This window comes from Nyctereutes procyonoides, unplaced genomic scaffold (assembly GCF_905146905.1).
Source record: "Nyctereutes procyonoides isolate TBG_1078 unplaced genomic scaffold, NYPRO_anot_genome, whole genome shotgun sequence".
NCBI classification, from domain to species: domain Eukaryota; kingdom Metazoa; phylum Chordata; class Mammalia; order Carnivora; family Canidae; genus Nyctereutes; species Nyctereutes procyonoides.
This window is the reverse complement of record NW_026575141.1, coordinates 12,715,388-12,731,382: the sequence shown is the minus strand read 5'-3', so window position 1 is coordinate 12,731,382 and position 15,995 is coordinate 12,715,388. Positions and strand designations below refer to the sequence as shown.

At 35.6% G+C, this 15,995-nt stretch overlaps 1 protein-coding gene and 1 pseudogene across 1 annotated transcript in view; one reads left to right on the top strand and one right to left on the bottom strand.

Annotated features, from left to right (window-relative positions):
• The window catches only part of ZNF804B (zinc finger protein 804B), a 496,855-nt gene that overhangs the window by 141,417 nt on the left and 339,443 nt on the right, over positions 1 to 15,995 (bottom strand). The window lies entirely within an intron of this gene.
• LOC129498118 (60 kDa heat shock protein, mitochondrial-like) lies at positions 14,188 to 15,578 on the top strand (annotated as a pseudogene).

Here is a 15,995-nt window from a genome sequence, read left to right as displayed (position 1 = left end):
TGCCTCTCTCTCTCTCTTTGTGAATATCATAAATAAAAAAAAAATTAAAAAAAATTGTGTGAACATTATTTTGAACACCTCTTTCTGTATGTGTACAGATAGAATGTTCAATGGATTGAAAAAGAGGATCATAGCCATACACAATTAAAAAAATCTTAATTTTATTTAAATTTAGCAGAAGAAAGGAAAGTACACTAAAGCTGAAGAAAGAAATTGCTGAACTTCAGACAAATGTTTTTTCTTAATAAGACCTATGAGTAAAAAAAAAAAAGACCTATGAGTTCTTAAAATACCTCTCTAAAATAAGGATGAATTTTTGAAAAGCAAACTGGTAGTCTGAAGAAAATTGTACTGTAGTTTGGATCAGCATTAGATAACTCTTGCCGTAAATGATTACTAGCTCCTTTATGTTACTTAAAAATATCCAGTAAAACTCTAAACAAAATTGGGCAAGCTGGGTCCATATAAATATAAATCATAAATCAATGTAAATAATGTAAATTATTTGTAAGTCAACATAAATAATAGGGCAACTTCCAAGTTAGGTGAATCCCGAGAACATTAAGGTTTAACATTGATACTTTTACTAGTGTAATTCATATGTGAACAACTTCAAAAAGAGAAAACAGCAAAGGATTATCAAAATTGACATGCAAATTTTAAGTCAACACTCATATATGACAAACAGACAAACCAACCAACAAAGCCACATCTGTGTCCTGTGGTATGATCTTTACACAATGTTCCTCCCTAAGGGTAAATCTTCAACAGTAAAGATGGCCTATGGGTTGTGGATACTCTGTTACCTCCAGCTCCCCCACATACCAGTACCTGGGGATTTATAGCTCTATTCGTAGGTGCTTTAGACAGGGCTCTTGAGATTGTGTTCAGAGGAACTGCTTTTCACAGAACGTCAGAATAGGTTTACTTAATGCTTATTCTCTACTACATCTTGTTCCATATTCTTGAATACTTAACAGTTTTACATTTCATAGTAAGTGCATTTACCACCTTACAACCAGAAACTCATCATGGATTATAAAACTTAATAATCATGAAAAATGCCTATGGTCTCTCTACTTAATAAAAAAAAATTATTTTCCATGAGTTCATTTCCACATTGGTGATTAAATTATTTCTTGAGAAGAGACCACAAGTGCTTTTAATATTTACAACTGTATTTCTAAATTGAACTACATATAATATGATCACATGGGAACAGATGGATGATGGCACCAATGACAGATCAGATTAATAAATAAATTATTTAGATCAAGGAGTTTCTAATAAAATAGAAGCAGTAAAATCTCTATGAAGCCTTTACTAGTAATGGAGAAATTTTAAGGGTCAAGAAATATCACATTTTGTTTTCCCCTAATTCTCACCTGAACATCAAATGTCATATTCCAAATTTCAAATTTGGTGGTGACTGGGAAGGCAGAGGTCTATTTAAGTCTTCTACTTTTTAATTACTTTGAAAAATGGATCAAATAAACGGAAACTTTTCCACAATCGAATAATTTGATTTTCTGATATTTTTCATCTATACTTTTTTATGTCAAGAATGCCTACTTTACTGTACTTTAATACCAGTTCTACTAGCTCAATATCTACTCTGGGGTAATTTATAACAGTTATACTAGTCTTGATGTACTAATTTCAACCGAATATTTAATAACCTGACCTTCACCTTCTTTCTCTAATTTCTCAAGGGCTTAGGATATGCACTAGCTTCGTAAGGAAAAACTCACCAAATAATATTTAAGGGATATTATATTCAGATACCTCCAAAGAAGATACCATGTACCCTCGGAAATATTAGCACCCTTAGGAAGACTGAGCCAGGAGCTCCTTCCTGCGCTTTCTCCAGAACACCAATCTCTCTATTTTCATCTTTTTTAAGCTTTCCCAGTTTGTCTCTTGTGGGGGGAACACTTAATATCCCAACTCCATCTCTTGACTGTTATCTCACCAATGACCAAATATAAAAATATAACTTAGGAAATGAAAGGGATAGTCGAAGGATCTCTGACCTCTATAGTTCTTAAATTTTCCAAACATTCTTCAAACCCTCACACTTTCCAGATAAAGTGACATGCAGAGAGCATTAAGTGACTTACCTATGGGCAAAGATTTAACTAAAGCAAAAATAGGACCAGAGTTCAGGCCAGCAAATTCCTAGCCTTGTACTTCTTCTAAGAAGACAATGTTTCTCCTGGTGTTCATTGGATCATCTTAATGAGAAACAATCCATGAAATCATAGAATCAGGAAGAGAGCCATCTATAGTATTCAAAATATTTAACAATAATTATGGCACAGATATGGACCATTCAGTATGGAATCAAATCTAGTCATAAAGGATACCAGCTGTCAACAATGGATGTTTGGTAGTGGTATTTACTAGACATATATCAATGCTAATTTCATATAATACTGAGAACTGTAGATAAGCCCCTTACTCCTGCTGATTTGGTGCTCCAAAATGGGGGATCTATTATTTGCTTCCTTGTGCCAGGACTGCATGAATTTTTGGAAGTATGAGATCTCTGAGATTAAGTACTTACAATGAAAATAGATTTGAGGATTTTTCTCCCCACATGTTAAGTGATAAAACTCTTATCTCAAGTTTTAGATAATGACAATTTGACATTAAGCTTTGAAAAGTCCTTGGCATTTCTACAATAGAACAGTTGAGAAGACATATATTACTGCCACTAAATACTCATTCACATGTTATTTACCCAGGAAAATAAGAACTCCACTGTTACTACTGATTTATTAGCAATACTAGCTAACTTAGGGTAACTGTGGGAATTAAAAGTAACTATGATCATTTTTAATGGAGTAGTAGATTTTGTGACTTTTTTAAAACAGTATTTTTAAAAATTGAAATTCTTAGCCAAGCTTTTGTACCTTTATTTTGAATCGTTTCTATTTGCAAAGGTAAGCTATGTAAGTTCATGACTGGCAGCTCAAATTTTGTTCTTTTGGGCTTGTTTTCCCAGGAAACCCTTGGGAAATTGATTTGAAATACTGAATGGTAATTCAGCAAATAGACACTAAAAATTTACGATGGAGAAATAAGATGTGACCTAGCCCAGAGAACAAAATGAAAGGTTCGTGCAGTAGGGTCAGTAGCTGACTTCAATTTCAGCTTGGTGGTAACCTTCTAATACCTTCTTCCATTGAGTGACAGGATAAGAAGCCAAAAGTAGAAAATCAGCCTGTCTCCTGGGCAGAAAGTCAGAAGTTTCCAAAGAAGCCCTGGGAGTGACTTGTAAAGAGCAACATAATTCTCATAGGCATCTGTCGACTTGATTGTTTATGGCTAGCTTGTTCCTTTTTTAAGGCAGCAACAGGGAAAAACAGAGTGAAACTTGAGACTTTTTTAAACAGAGATATTCATCAGAGAAGAGAAAAGATTGGAGTTCACATAAGGGACATTTCAATGGATGTTGTCAATACAACATCATTTATTACATTCTTCCAGGTATTGTCTATCTTCCATGATGGCCTGGGATGTGTGATTATTAAAAGTTCTACTCACAAACCTCTTAAGTGCCTTCATTTCAACAGCAGAAATTTACTTGGGTAAATCAGGTTCTTTTGATTTCTTTGGAGAAACTATTGATTTAATTTTCAAATTAGTTTTTATTTTATTCAGCAGACTACTGACATTAATATTTTAAAATATATAGCATTATTTTGGAGTTTCTTCAGCAACATAATCTACATTTTTTCTTTGTTCATAGTAGAGAAAATTAAAAGTAAAATACAAATAAGATAATTGAATTTTACAGGAGAATGAACAGCTTACAGTTTCTGGTCTCTTTTTTCTCATATACTCTTATTTGCTGTTTGTATGTTAGAAGTGGCTGGAAGCCACACTGTTTTTAGTTATACCATACACACTGGCAACACTTTCACTAGCAACTAATATAATTGAATAATAATCAGTAACAACAGCTAACATTTGTTGGAAAAGTACTATGTGTGGGAAGTCCTATTAAGCATTTCACAAGAAGTAACTTAATTGACCATTTATAACAGTCCTAAGATATAGGTCTTTTTTTCCCCCCAAGTTTTTATTTAAATTCCAATTAGCTAACATGCAGTGTAATATTAGTTTCAGGTGTAGAACTTAGTGATTTATCCCTTACATACAACACCCAGTGTTCATCAGAAGTGCCCTCCTTAGGGCACCTGGGTGACTCAGTGGGTAACCATCAACCTTTGGCTCAGGTTGTGATCCCAGGATCCATGGATTGAGTCCTGTATCAGGCTCCTCGCAGGAAGCCTACTCCTCCCTCTGCCTCTGTCTCTCATGAATAAATATATAAAATCTTTTTTTTTTAAGTGCCCTCCTTAATCCTTATCACCCATTTAACTCACCCCTCCACCCACCACCCCTCCAGTCATCCTCAGTTTGCTTTCTATATAGATCTTATATGAGGTGCAGCCAGGAAAATTAAAATTTACATAGATTAAATGATTTGTCCAAGATTATAGGCATCAAAGGTAGCAGGATTGGACTATGAATCTATGTTAGCTTGACTCCTGAGCATATCATCTCTACTCTATATTTCCTCTGGTTAAATGTATGTAAAATTATGTAATAATTGCTAGTTACTGTATTCAAGAAGTTAAAAAGTATAGCTATTTAATTCAATATGACTAAAATTTAGACATTTCCCTTTTTAGTATTAGCACTTTTTATATCATCTGCTCGTAGGAAAACAAAGGTGCAAGATGAGGGATGGGATCATTATTATACTTTCATTGACAACAAAACTGTTAGAATTTGGGGCTTTGCTCTCCAATATCTGGGTTAGAAATTCAAATGATGATTGATCAGTGGTTGGAAATATACATCTGGCATTCCTATAATTTGAATGATTTTTTTCAGGCCTGCTCATAGAGCCACTTTGTGGTCATGTTATTTTTTTAGACTTTTTATGTTCATGTATAAACACTTTAATTATGTTATTTATTTTTAACACTTTTAATTTACAGAGTTCATTTTATCCTCTACAACTGAGCCCTAGAACACACATTGGGACATGTCTGTCCCAGTTACAGTTACCTTGACTGTTCTGATTTTCTTAGTTCCAAAAATGTGCAGGAATTACTTCTGAAATATTTCAAGGTGTAGCATTTTGAAGATGGTCTATGTATATGGCAGACTTTAAGAAGAAAAATTGACTGTTAATGTCTTACTGGCTTTATTTCTACAAGTGTACAGGACATCTATGGGGAAGCTACCTCCAGTTTATCATTTACGCCCATTGTTGCATTTTAAATGTATCACAATTTAGAGGCCTAATTTTAATGCAAACACTCAGAAGTACTTGACTGGAAATTTCTATTGCCATGTTCATTATCCCCACATTTAGATTAATGTCATATCCTAATATGTTTATAAGTAATTCTGTAGTTTTATGGGTATATTTTTTTATCCTACAAAATGGGCTTACACTATAAGATCTTTTTTCTGTCTCATTACTGATAAATGTTCATTGATTTTCTTCATCATCTTTTGAGTATGTTTAAATTTACCAAAAAAGTGGATCTCATCAATATCTCTGACCACGTACTGATGTTTACAGATGTTCCATGGTAATAATGTTTCTAGGGGATGATAGTTTAATGCTTCCCTGTTGGAGGATAATGAGTTTAAACATCATTTGGAAGCTCAATGATCTCTTTATTTGGAGACTGATTCAGAGTATGCTGAAGATCCTAGTTCATTTTGATTTCATGCCAAAACTTTCTGAGAGTGGTAAATTCAGCACAGAATTCAAGGAGTAAATGGAAAATATGTCTAATTTTTGTGACTTGAAATTTAAAGGTGAAGGAACAGATTCTTTTAATTCCTTAGCCTAAGTTTTACAGAACTAACTGAAAATGGAAAAAAAAAGAGGATTTATCCTCTGAGTTAGTGCACTGATCCCAAATCAATTAATAATGAATGTCTTTGAACAATCTAGGAAGGAAACACATTGTATTTATCATTTGTGTTCACTAACATGGAACATAGGGTCGGGTCCACAGTAGGAAATAAGTATACATTTGTGGAATGAATCAGTTAATATATTAAATTGATTATAATTTATAATTTTGTTTATGATTATAATTAGTTTATAAAGTATAAACCATTCTTTAAATTTAAATCTGATTGTTTTAGGGGCACCTGCGTAGCTCAGTGCTTGTGCATTTGCCTTCGGCTCTGGTTGTGATCCAGGGTCCTGAAATGGAGTCCACATCAGGCTCCTCACAAGGACCCTGGTTCTCCCTCTGCCTATTTCTCTGCCTCTCTCTGTGTGTCTCTCATAAATAAATAAATAAAATATTTTTTAAATAAATCTGATTGTTTTAAAGGCTGAATAATGCTACAATTAGAAAACCAAAGAATTGGTTGTGTGATCCTACCTAACATAGTACTGAATACACCATATACATAAAATAAATATTTAATGTATGAATGCATTAGTGAAGTCATCAAAGCAAATACAATTTAAGTGTTTAAACTATCACACTATCTGGTCATAATATCACATCTTTATTTTTCAAATGATTGTCTTATCAAGGAGTAACCATAGTTTCACTTCTGAATTCTGAAATATGTTTATTTATTACATACAATTTCCTTTTTTCAGTTATCTGTGAAATATTGTTCTTTGGTGACATTTTCTGAAATATGAAATGTTTAGTCATGTAAAATTTGGTTTGATTTTTTTGAAGCCCTAATGTATTTTAGATTTCAGAGTCTTTTGAAAAATAAAACCTAAGGCTGATAGCAGTCTAAAAAAGAAATAGTTCTTTTTTAGAATAGAATAATACCAAACACCCTATGAGATATTATTCACTTTGACCTATTCATTATTTTAAAAGAAGAGAATGCATATTAGCCCAGATCCTAAAGTTTAGCACTATTTGCATGACACTTTTTCCTCAAAATAAAGTGACATGCATTTATTCATGGAAAATGTAGAAAAATAGAAGGAGAAAATTAAGTTCTTGTGACATTTCTGAGTCAAATCAAAGTTTTTGTATTTCTCTAAGCTAAATCAAAGGTATTTTCTCTGCTCTTGGGAAATTGTGAAGGTTTCATAAACCTCACTAAGATTTTAGGGAGATAATTATCTATACTTTTTTAATTGTAATAATTATGAATAAATATTCTTCATATAAGGGGATAAGTTAAATAGAATGTGTATATCTAATGTTATTAGATAGAATATTTCTACATGGTATGATTTCTATACCAGAAGCAATTTAAGGCAATTGCTACTAACTCATATTAGAATAATTGGAATAAATGACATATATTCACTGTGTTGAAATTTGTAGGGAAAAATACTGTTCTTGCAAATCTCTCATAAATTATTCTGGCACTTAAAATATTTGATTTCAAAAGCTAAGGAAAACCTCATACTCATATCATTAGGAAAGCTATCACAAAAAAAGAAAAACAGAGGGAGGGAGCAAGAGGGAGGGAGGGGGAGGGAGGGGGAAGGAAGGAAGGAAGGAAGGAAGGAAGGAAGGAAGGAAGGAAGGAAGGGAGGGAGGAAGGAAGGGAGGAAGGAAGGAAGGAAGGGAGGAAAGGAAGGGAGGAAAAATGAAAACCAAAAAACAATCAAGTGTTGGTTAGGCTGTAGAGAAATAGGAGGCCTCATGCATTCCACAAATAATTTCAAAGCTCATAAATGTTAAACTATTTTTTAAGATTAAAAATAAATTCTAAGACAAAAACACACTTGATATTTCTGTTATATTTTTACTGTGATATATCAATAAAAAGTATTAAAACAAACAAGAGCTTCATATTCTGTTAATTTCAGCCAGTTCCAAGTGTGTGTAGAACATATAAAAATCATTGATTTTTTTCTTTTGTGGTAAACACATGTAATCTAGTGAGAAGCCTATTCATATTTCTTGTCAAACAAAAGCATGTAAAAAGATGTAGATAGAAGATATGTGACATCTCTTCTCATAACTAAAATGTATATATATGTGTATGTGTGTGTATGTATGTATGTGTGTGTGTATATATATATATATATATATTTTTTTTTTTTTTAAAGAAAGAAAGAGAAAGGAGAGGTAAAGGGAGAGCAAGAGAGAGAATCTTAAGTAGGCACTATGCTCATTGTGGAGCATGATATGGGACTTGATACTGAGATCATAACCTGAGCCAAAATCAAGAATCGGACACTTAACCAAGTGAGCCATCCAGGTGCCCCCACTAAAATATATTTTAAAATTTCAAGTTTGGTATGGGAGTAAAATGACAATGAGCTAACAAAGAGCCTTCATCTTAATACCATCTGTGTGCATCAGATGGAGTACATGTTTTATGGAATGTCTAAGAAAGATGTAAGACTATCTACATCTAATGATTTGTATAGTTAAAGAATTTACAAATAACAAAGACCTTTGTTGATATGAGTCCTGATAGGGAAGAGCTAGATGAGCTAAAGCAAATGTTAATTGGGATTTAAAGTAAAAATGTGGCAAAGCAAATTAAATCCTGATACAAACAGAAGAATATTTGACTCTCAAGAGATACTGAGCAGTACAAGTACAAGAACAGACTAGCTAAGTGCTCACTTAGAGAAAAGGCAGTTGCACAGGTACAGGTACTTTATGCAATATTTGGACAATCTCCAAGATCAGCAAATACCTCAGTTACTTTCTTGGCTTATACAGGGCTTCACACCTAACATAAACATGCACTAGGATGCCCAACTTTCTCAGATTTTTCAAGTCAGAAACGGTACCTTATAGATGACTGTGTGTAGATTTCTATTGGAGGTCATGCATAAAAAAGAATGGTGATAAATACTCCAATTTGAGAGCGCCTATGTGGCTCAGTCAGTTAAGCATCTGCCTTTGGTTCAGGTCATGATCTCAGGGTCCTGGACTTGAGCCCCACATTGGGCTCCCTGCTCAGCAAGGAGTCTGCTTTTCCCTCTCCCTCTGCCCCCATCCTCACTTGTACTCTCTCTCACTCTGCTCTCTTTAAAATAAATAAATAAAATCTTAAAAAGAAAAAAAAAGTTCAATTTGGTCCTCATTTACTTTAAAATAGTTCATTCATTACTGAATACAATCAATGTTTCCTAAGCACTTAGCAACTGAAAGCAAGGGTTCATATTTTATGATTTAACAGACCATTAATGAGAACTTATAATCCAAATATCCCTTTCCTAACACTGAAATATATATCTAAAGAAATATGGTCAAGGTAATGAAACTGTTTGAAAATAACAAATCTTGGGGTGCCTAGTTGGTTCAGTTGGTTAAGCATCTGACTCTTCATTTTGGCTTAGGTCATTACCTCAGGGTCCTGAGATGGAGCCCCGTGTAAGGCTCCAAACTGAGCATGGTGCCTCCTTGAGATTCTCTCTCTCTCTTTATCCCTCTACCCTGTCCCCCACTCCTTTCCCACTCATACACTCTCTCTCTCTCTCTCTCTCTAAAAAATATTAAATAAAAAATTTTAAAAACAAAGAACAAATCTTAATCATTGCCAGAGATCTGTATCCATAAAGAAGGTCATACTCAGTAGTTAAAAAACCTATTTTCCTTTGCAAATGAATTAACAGGAGAATAGATTGTTTAGCAATACATACAATTGAGAGGAATAAAAATGTGGGATATAATAAAAGATCAAACACACTGAGCTAAGTGGCTCTATGCAGCCTTACCCAAAAAGATCACCAAAGACAAGCGTTAGAATCTTCTAGAACTATGCTCCAGACTGAGTGATTTCTAAGTCTATACACCTCTCTGGAGAAAGGGAGGATTATGGGAAAAGTGGGCAGAGAAGCAGTTAGGTCAGACTCTCTAGTGCAGCAGTGATGGGTGCTCTGTAGAACAGCATGCCTAAAGAGTTAGTGGGCTCCATCACAATTTCCTTTGAAATTCTAAGGAAGTGACTGATCATTCTTTATTCATCATTTCTGGGTGCAGAGTGGGGTGCTCCATTCCCACTCTGTCACACATTTGTCTAGAAGCTGCAGGCTTCCTACATTTTCCCTTAAAGAAAATGAAAGTGAAAGGAATTTCATCTTTCTCATCAAAAATGTTCCAATAAATAGGTGGTGAGTTACTTTAATGGATAAAGTCAATAAACTATATTCTAGTTCTAGTGGCATTTGTTAAGTTCAAACAAGTCCAGAGGGCTGCCAAAATAGGTATGGAAATATGTAAAAGTGTAGTTAGCTTGCTTGTTTCCTGGGGGGACTTGACTTGTACATTTTGTCCCTCAGATTGAGTGACTAATTTCATGAGAAAATCAACCAATTCACTGAGACAATCCTTTCCAAGAATATGAGTAATCCACTTCCATATAATGACAAGCCACATTAATCCCCTGTGATTTAGGTCCTTATGCAAAAATTGAAGAAAATGATGCTTTTGCATATTTCTCAGAGGTACTCCAGGTAGTAATGAGATAGTGTCTTTACAGCACTAGGGGTTCCCTGAGGAGATGTACAATACAAACTCAAATTACCACTCCATTGTGATTTATCTTTGCTTTATATAAACTGTTTACTGTTAGCATTTTCCTTGTAGAAACCTTTTATATTGCTGAAGTGCATTAGCCATGATGTTTATTTCTACTCCTTGCTCGTAAAGGGTCTGAGGCTACAAAAAAGTGAACTCTCAACTGCATTAGGAGCAACTATTGTCTTCCAGGACTAATTTGATCTTCCTTAAAATGACTTCCATACAGCAAGCAGCTTAGAAAATGTAAGCAAGAGCTCCCAAGGGACAAGTGAAATCCAACACAGAGTACCAGGAAAGCTAATTTCCAATCTCATGAAGGCATTGGGAGATGGGCCCAACTAACACTACAAAACATACAGAGACACAGAGACTCTCTCAGCCCTGGCCTTATGTGTAAGGAGCCAAGGTCCCTCTTGTATCCTCTCTCCAAGGCAGTGCTCCAGCAGCTACCATTCTCCTAATCATTTGGGCTCCACGACCAAGAGTCAAAATCATCATATCTCACTTTCAGGGCCCAGGAGAAAGTCTTAGCCGTCTTTTCTTTCTCAGGTTTCAAGGCTGCCATCTTAGAAGTTTAGTTACTTCACCTTTCCTAGGGTATTCCAGCTGCCACCGGCTAGGCTGCTTTCCTAGATCTGAACTCTTTTCTACTTTGAACTTATCTATTAAACTTGAACCAACTCCTGCCTCAACGTCAAAACCCTTTATCATTTAAGTTCAAGCATTGTAATGCAACCATTGAAGACTACAATTTGCATCTCTTGGTTGTTCTTTACTAGCTGCAGAATTCTCAAGAAAATTGCTTCTCTAATTCTCAACTCTCTCAGCTGTAAAGTGAGAGAGATAATATTTCCTTCTCCCTCTCTCTAGGGAGTGGTTGTTAGGAATAAGAGAAAATGTAAGCAAAATGTTGAGCACAGTGTCCATCACTCCATCTGTAACAAATAGCTACCATTGTTGTATAATGTGGCTTCATTCTAGACATGAAAATCACATCTTTTAACAGTGTACAACAATATAATAATAGTAATAGTAGCTAACATTTGTTGAATGCCTCTTAGGTGTTGGGTCCTGATATAAGTGCTTTATATATGTCAACCCATTAATTCTCAAAATAGCCTCTTTAATAAATATGTTATTTCCATTTTACTGACAATGGAAGTGTGGCACAGAACCATCACATAATTCTTAGGTGACACCAGTAAGATGGGTTGCTGGGACTCAAATCTAGTAAATCTGGCTCCACTACACTGGTTCCCTAATCCAATCTCTCTGCCATTCCCTCCCTTGAACCTCTGGGCTGCTATTTCTCTTTCTTGAAATTTCTTCCCTTTCAACTTCTAGACTCCCACATCTTATGCATCTTTCAAGCCCCACTTCAAGTTCCCTCTTTTCCAGAAAATCTTTCCACTTCTCACTGCATCTATTTTTTTCTGAACTTTAATAATCCTGTGTTACATAGTATGGTACTTAATTACATACTGCATCATGTAATTTAAAAACTTTTTCTCATGCATGTTATTTTTTTCTCTTAGTACCTTCCAGAGCCTCCCTAGTAGCCTAGACACAACTCTTTTATCCTCCCTATACACAGCATGATACTGAGTCCATTTCAATATATTCTTAATGAATACATAGAGATCGTTACATATCATTTATTATGCATCATATAACCTTGCCTGTATAATGCATCTGATATATGCTATCTCATTTGAAATTACATGTAATTATTCACACACAAAATTACTCAGTAAGCACTTGATGGGGACTTAGCTTCACCTTCATGTTATCAGGCTTAACCTGCAAGCAAGTTGAGTTACCCTCTGGAACCCTGTACAAACCCAAACTCACACAGTTTCTGAGTCTTCCTCAGAAGAATGAGAAGCCGTGATGAATAAAAACAATTTCTCTGAAGTTTGAGAATACCAAGTTTGATCTACAGAATGCTTGGATTGGTCCTTTTTTTATTTAAGAGATTTTGAGAACTTACAATTTTCTAAGAAGACAATTTCCTTAAGAGTCATACATAAGTAGAGTTCTTACCACCAGGCAATTTCCTCTGACATTTTCTTTAAAATTTCCCATCTTTCCCCCTTCATCAGATGACTCCTCCTTGCAGCTTTTGGTGTTGTGCTAAGTGCTTCCTTCCCCCTCCTCTGTGATTACAGCCTCAAACTTGGCCAGGCAGTTATGAAGTCCACCCTTTAATCAACATTTGTCCGTGTGAGGCATAATTGGTCTTTTCATCTTACTGGTGATGAGCTGCCTATGCAGGCTGGCAATATTTTATTACTTCTCAGTAATATCTGCCCTCTAAAATTGAAATAATTTAATGTTTGGACTATTTGGGCAGCCTTTCTGATTTTCAAATAAATTGTGCTAAATATAAATCCGTGTTTACTGAGAGACCTCCCACAGTGTTGAAGATATTTTGATTATCTTTTAAATTAGAACAAACCAGACTTAGATATTGGGCTTTTTTAATCTAATTCTCTATGAAAAGTAGTGCATAAAGTCAATTTCAGTTCTATGTTCCCTCAAATCAAAGATCTTCACAGATAGGTGGACTTGCCTTTATCTTGTCTAAGGAGAGCAGACATGATTCCAAAGCCATAGCACTTCTGGCTTCTGAACCAAGCTTCTAACAGTCCAAAGAAGGGGAAATTTATAAAGTGTGTTCTTATGCTTCTGTAGGGAAAATATAAATGAGATTAAAAGTAGTTCATGTAACATTTCTTCAAAACTATAGGCTACATCTGAGTTTCATACTTGGGCTTATAGAAGGATTTCATAATTAGTTCCTTGTTCCTAAAATACAGGAAACTGGCATAACAAAATTTCTTCCATTTTTTTTCTTGTAGTAATAAAATACCCTATTTCCTAAGGAAAAAGACAAACATTAATGAACTCTACCGTGCTGCTCAGTGAGCTACACATTTTCCACATATATTATATAATTTTACTGTAGATATTTCTGTGGAAATTTTAAACCTGTTCCATGGATTAGTGAAATAGGTGATTATGTTTCCCCATGACATCACTGGAATCACAATTTTTAATATCAGTTCTCTTTAAGGGGTCTTCAAAAATATGTACATTTTAACTGTGACAACATCAGGGTCACTTGTTGGTTGTTGTTGTTGAACTAGGTCAGGGAAAACTCAGAAAGGGGCCTGTCTTCCTGCTGTCCCATTCCACACCTCTGTAGGTGAAGATCTTCTCCCCACTCCCTGCACCAGCATGAAAATCACCTCAGGTTTTTTTTAGCTTTTCCTGCCACTCTGGGAAAATAAATGTTACTTTTGGTTTATTTGAGAGAGAGAGAGAGAGAGAGAGAGAGAGAGAGAGAGAGAGAGAAGGAATCCACTTCTTCATTATAAAAAATATACAATGTTTTTTCCCTCTCCCTGGCTTGGGCTAGTCCCAACCTAGTAAATCTGAAAATGCTTCTTCTCTATGACTCATTTCACCTCCCTCCTTCCTTCCTCACAGTGCTCACAGTAAGCAGCATCCAAGCATTCTCCATAGCAGGTGCCGAGTGAGTTTCTATTTCCTTCTTGGATGTATTTTTGATTTCCTCAGAGATACTTTCTCTAGGCCATCTTCTGTATTACGGTTCCCTTGATGTAGACAGCGCCTCCTCCAGTCAAGCTGCTTTGTTCCACCTGGAATGCCTGCTCCTCTCCTGAGGCATTTGTGTTTAGGTCATCCTCCAGGGATATGTCCCTTCAGAATAGCAGATGGGCCACAACTTTCTAACACAAGTTCCTCAGACTGTTCCCAGGATAAAGGGCCCCTCAGGGGCCTTTCCAGTGAGATGCAACCTTATTCTCTCTACGCTATGGGCATATACACCATTCCAGTTAATCTTTTGCTTTTTTGACTTGGTGACAAACAGATAGTAATACCACTGGAACTGATTTCATATCTCAAGATAGAAGGTACCAAGTATGGTTTATTAAAGGCATGAGATTTGATCAAGGTTATATTTCTGTATACTTTATTAATATGTCAAAAGATCAGAAATGTGAATTCCAAGATGCCTATGTTCTATTGAGTGAAAAGAACATTTCCAGAGTCCAGTCCATTGTACCTGCTCTTCAGATTGCCAGTGCTCACCATGAGCCTTTGGTCATAATTGCTACAGATGTTGAAGGAGAAACTCCAAGCATACTCATTTTGAATAGGCTAAAAGTTGGTCTTAAAGTGGTAGCAGTCTAAGCTCTGGGTTTTGGTGCCATTAGAACCAGCTCGAAGGTGTGACTAATGCTATTGCTGGTGCAATGTTTGGAGAAGGACTGACTCTAAATCTTGAAGATCCTCAGCCTCATGACTTGGGAAAAGTGGGAGAGATCATTGTGACCAAAGATGATGCCATGCATTTAAAAGGAAAAGGTGACAAGGCTCAAGCTGAAAAACATATTTAAGAAATCACTAAGCAGTGAGATATCACAACTGATGAGTATGAAAAGTTGAAAGAATACCTGGCAAAACTCTCAGATGGAGTAACTATACTGAAATTTAGTGAGACAAGTGATTTTAAGTGAATGAAAAGGAAGAGTTGGAGATAGCCTCAATGCTACATGAGCTGCTGTTGAAGAAGACAGTATTCTGGGAAGGGATTGAACACTGCTTCAGTGCATTCCAGCCTTGGAATCAATAACTCCAGCTAATGAAGATCAAAAAAATGAAATAGAAATTATTAAGAGAATACTCAAAATTATTCTAGTGACCCGTGCTAAGAATGCAGATGTTGAAGGATTAATGATAGTTGAGAAAATTATGCAGAGATCCTCAGAAGTCTGTTATGATGCTGTGCTTAGAGATTTTGTGAATGTGCTAGAAGAAAGAATCAATGATCCAACTAAAGTTTAAGAACTACTTTACTGGATGCTGCTGGAGTGACCTCTGTTAGTGACAGCGGTAGTTGCAGTCATCAGAATTTCTAAAGAAAAGAAGGACACTGGAACACATAGAATGGGTAGAATGGGAGGTGGTATGGAAGGTTGCATGGAAGGTAGATTACTAGAATTGTGTTTTACCATTATTAATAAACTGTGAGAGGAAACTCAGAGGCAGAGCTCCTTAACAATAACTCAACAATAATAATAATAACTCCTCAACACTAACTTCAGAGAAGTCAGCTGAAGGAAATGACTGAAGAAAAGGATGGCTGATGTTGAAGAAAATCACTACAAGCATGGGGCACCTGGATGCTCAGGTGGCTGAGCCTCCAACTCTTGGTTTCAGCACAGGTCCTGATTTCAGGGTTGTGAGATCCCGCCCCATGTTACGTTCCACTCTCAACATGACACCTGCTCAACATTCTTTCTCTCCTTCTCCTCCCAACCCTTACCCACTCATGCTCTCTCTCTAAAAATAAATAAAGCTTAGAAAAAAAAAAGAAAATCACTCCAACGGCCAGTTACTGGTTTCAGTTGACAACATATAATGGTTTATTTCTGTTATTGTCCATGC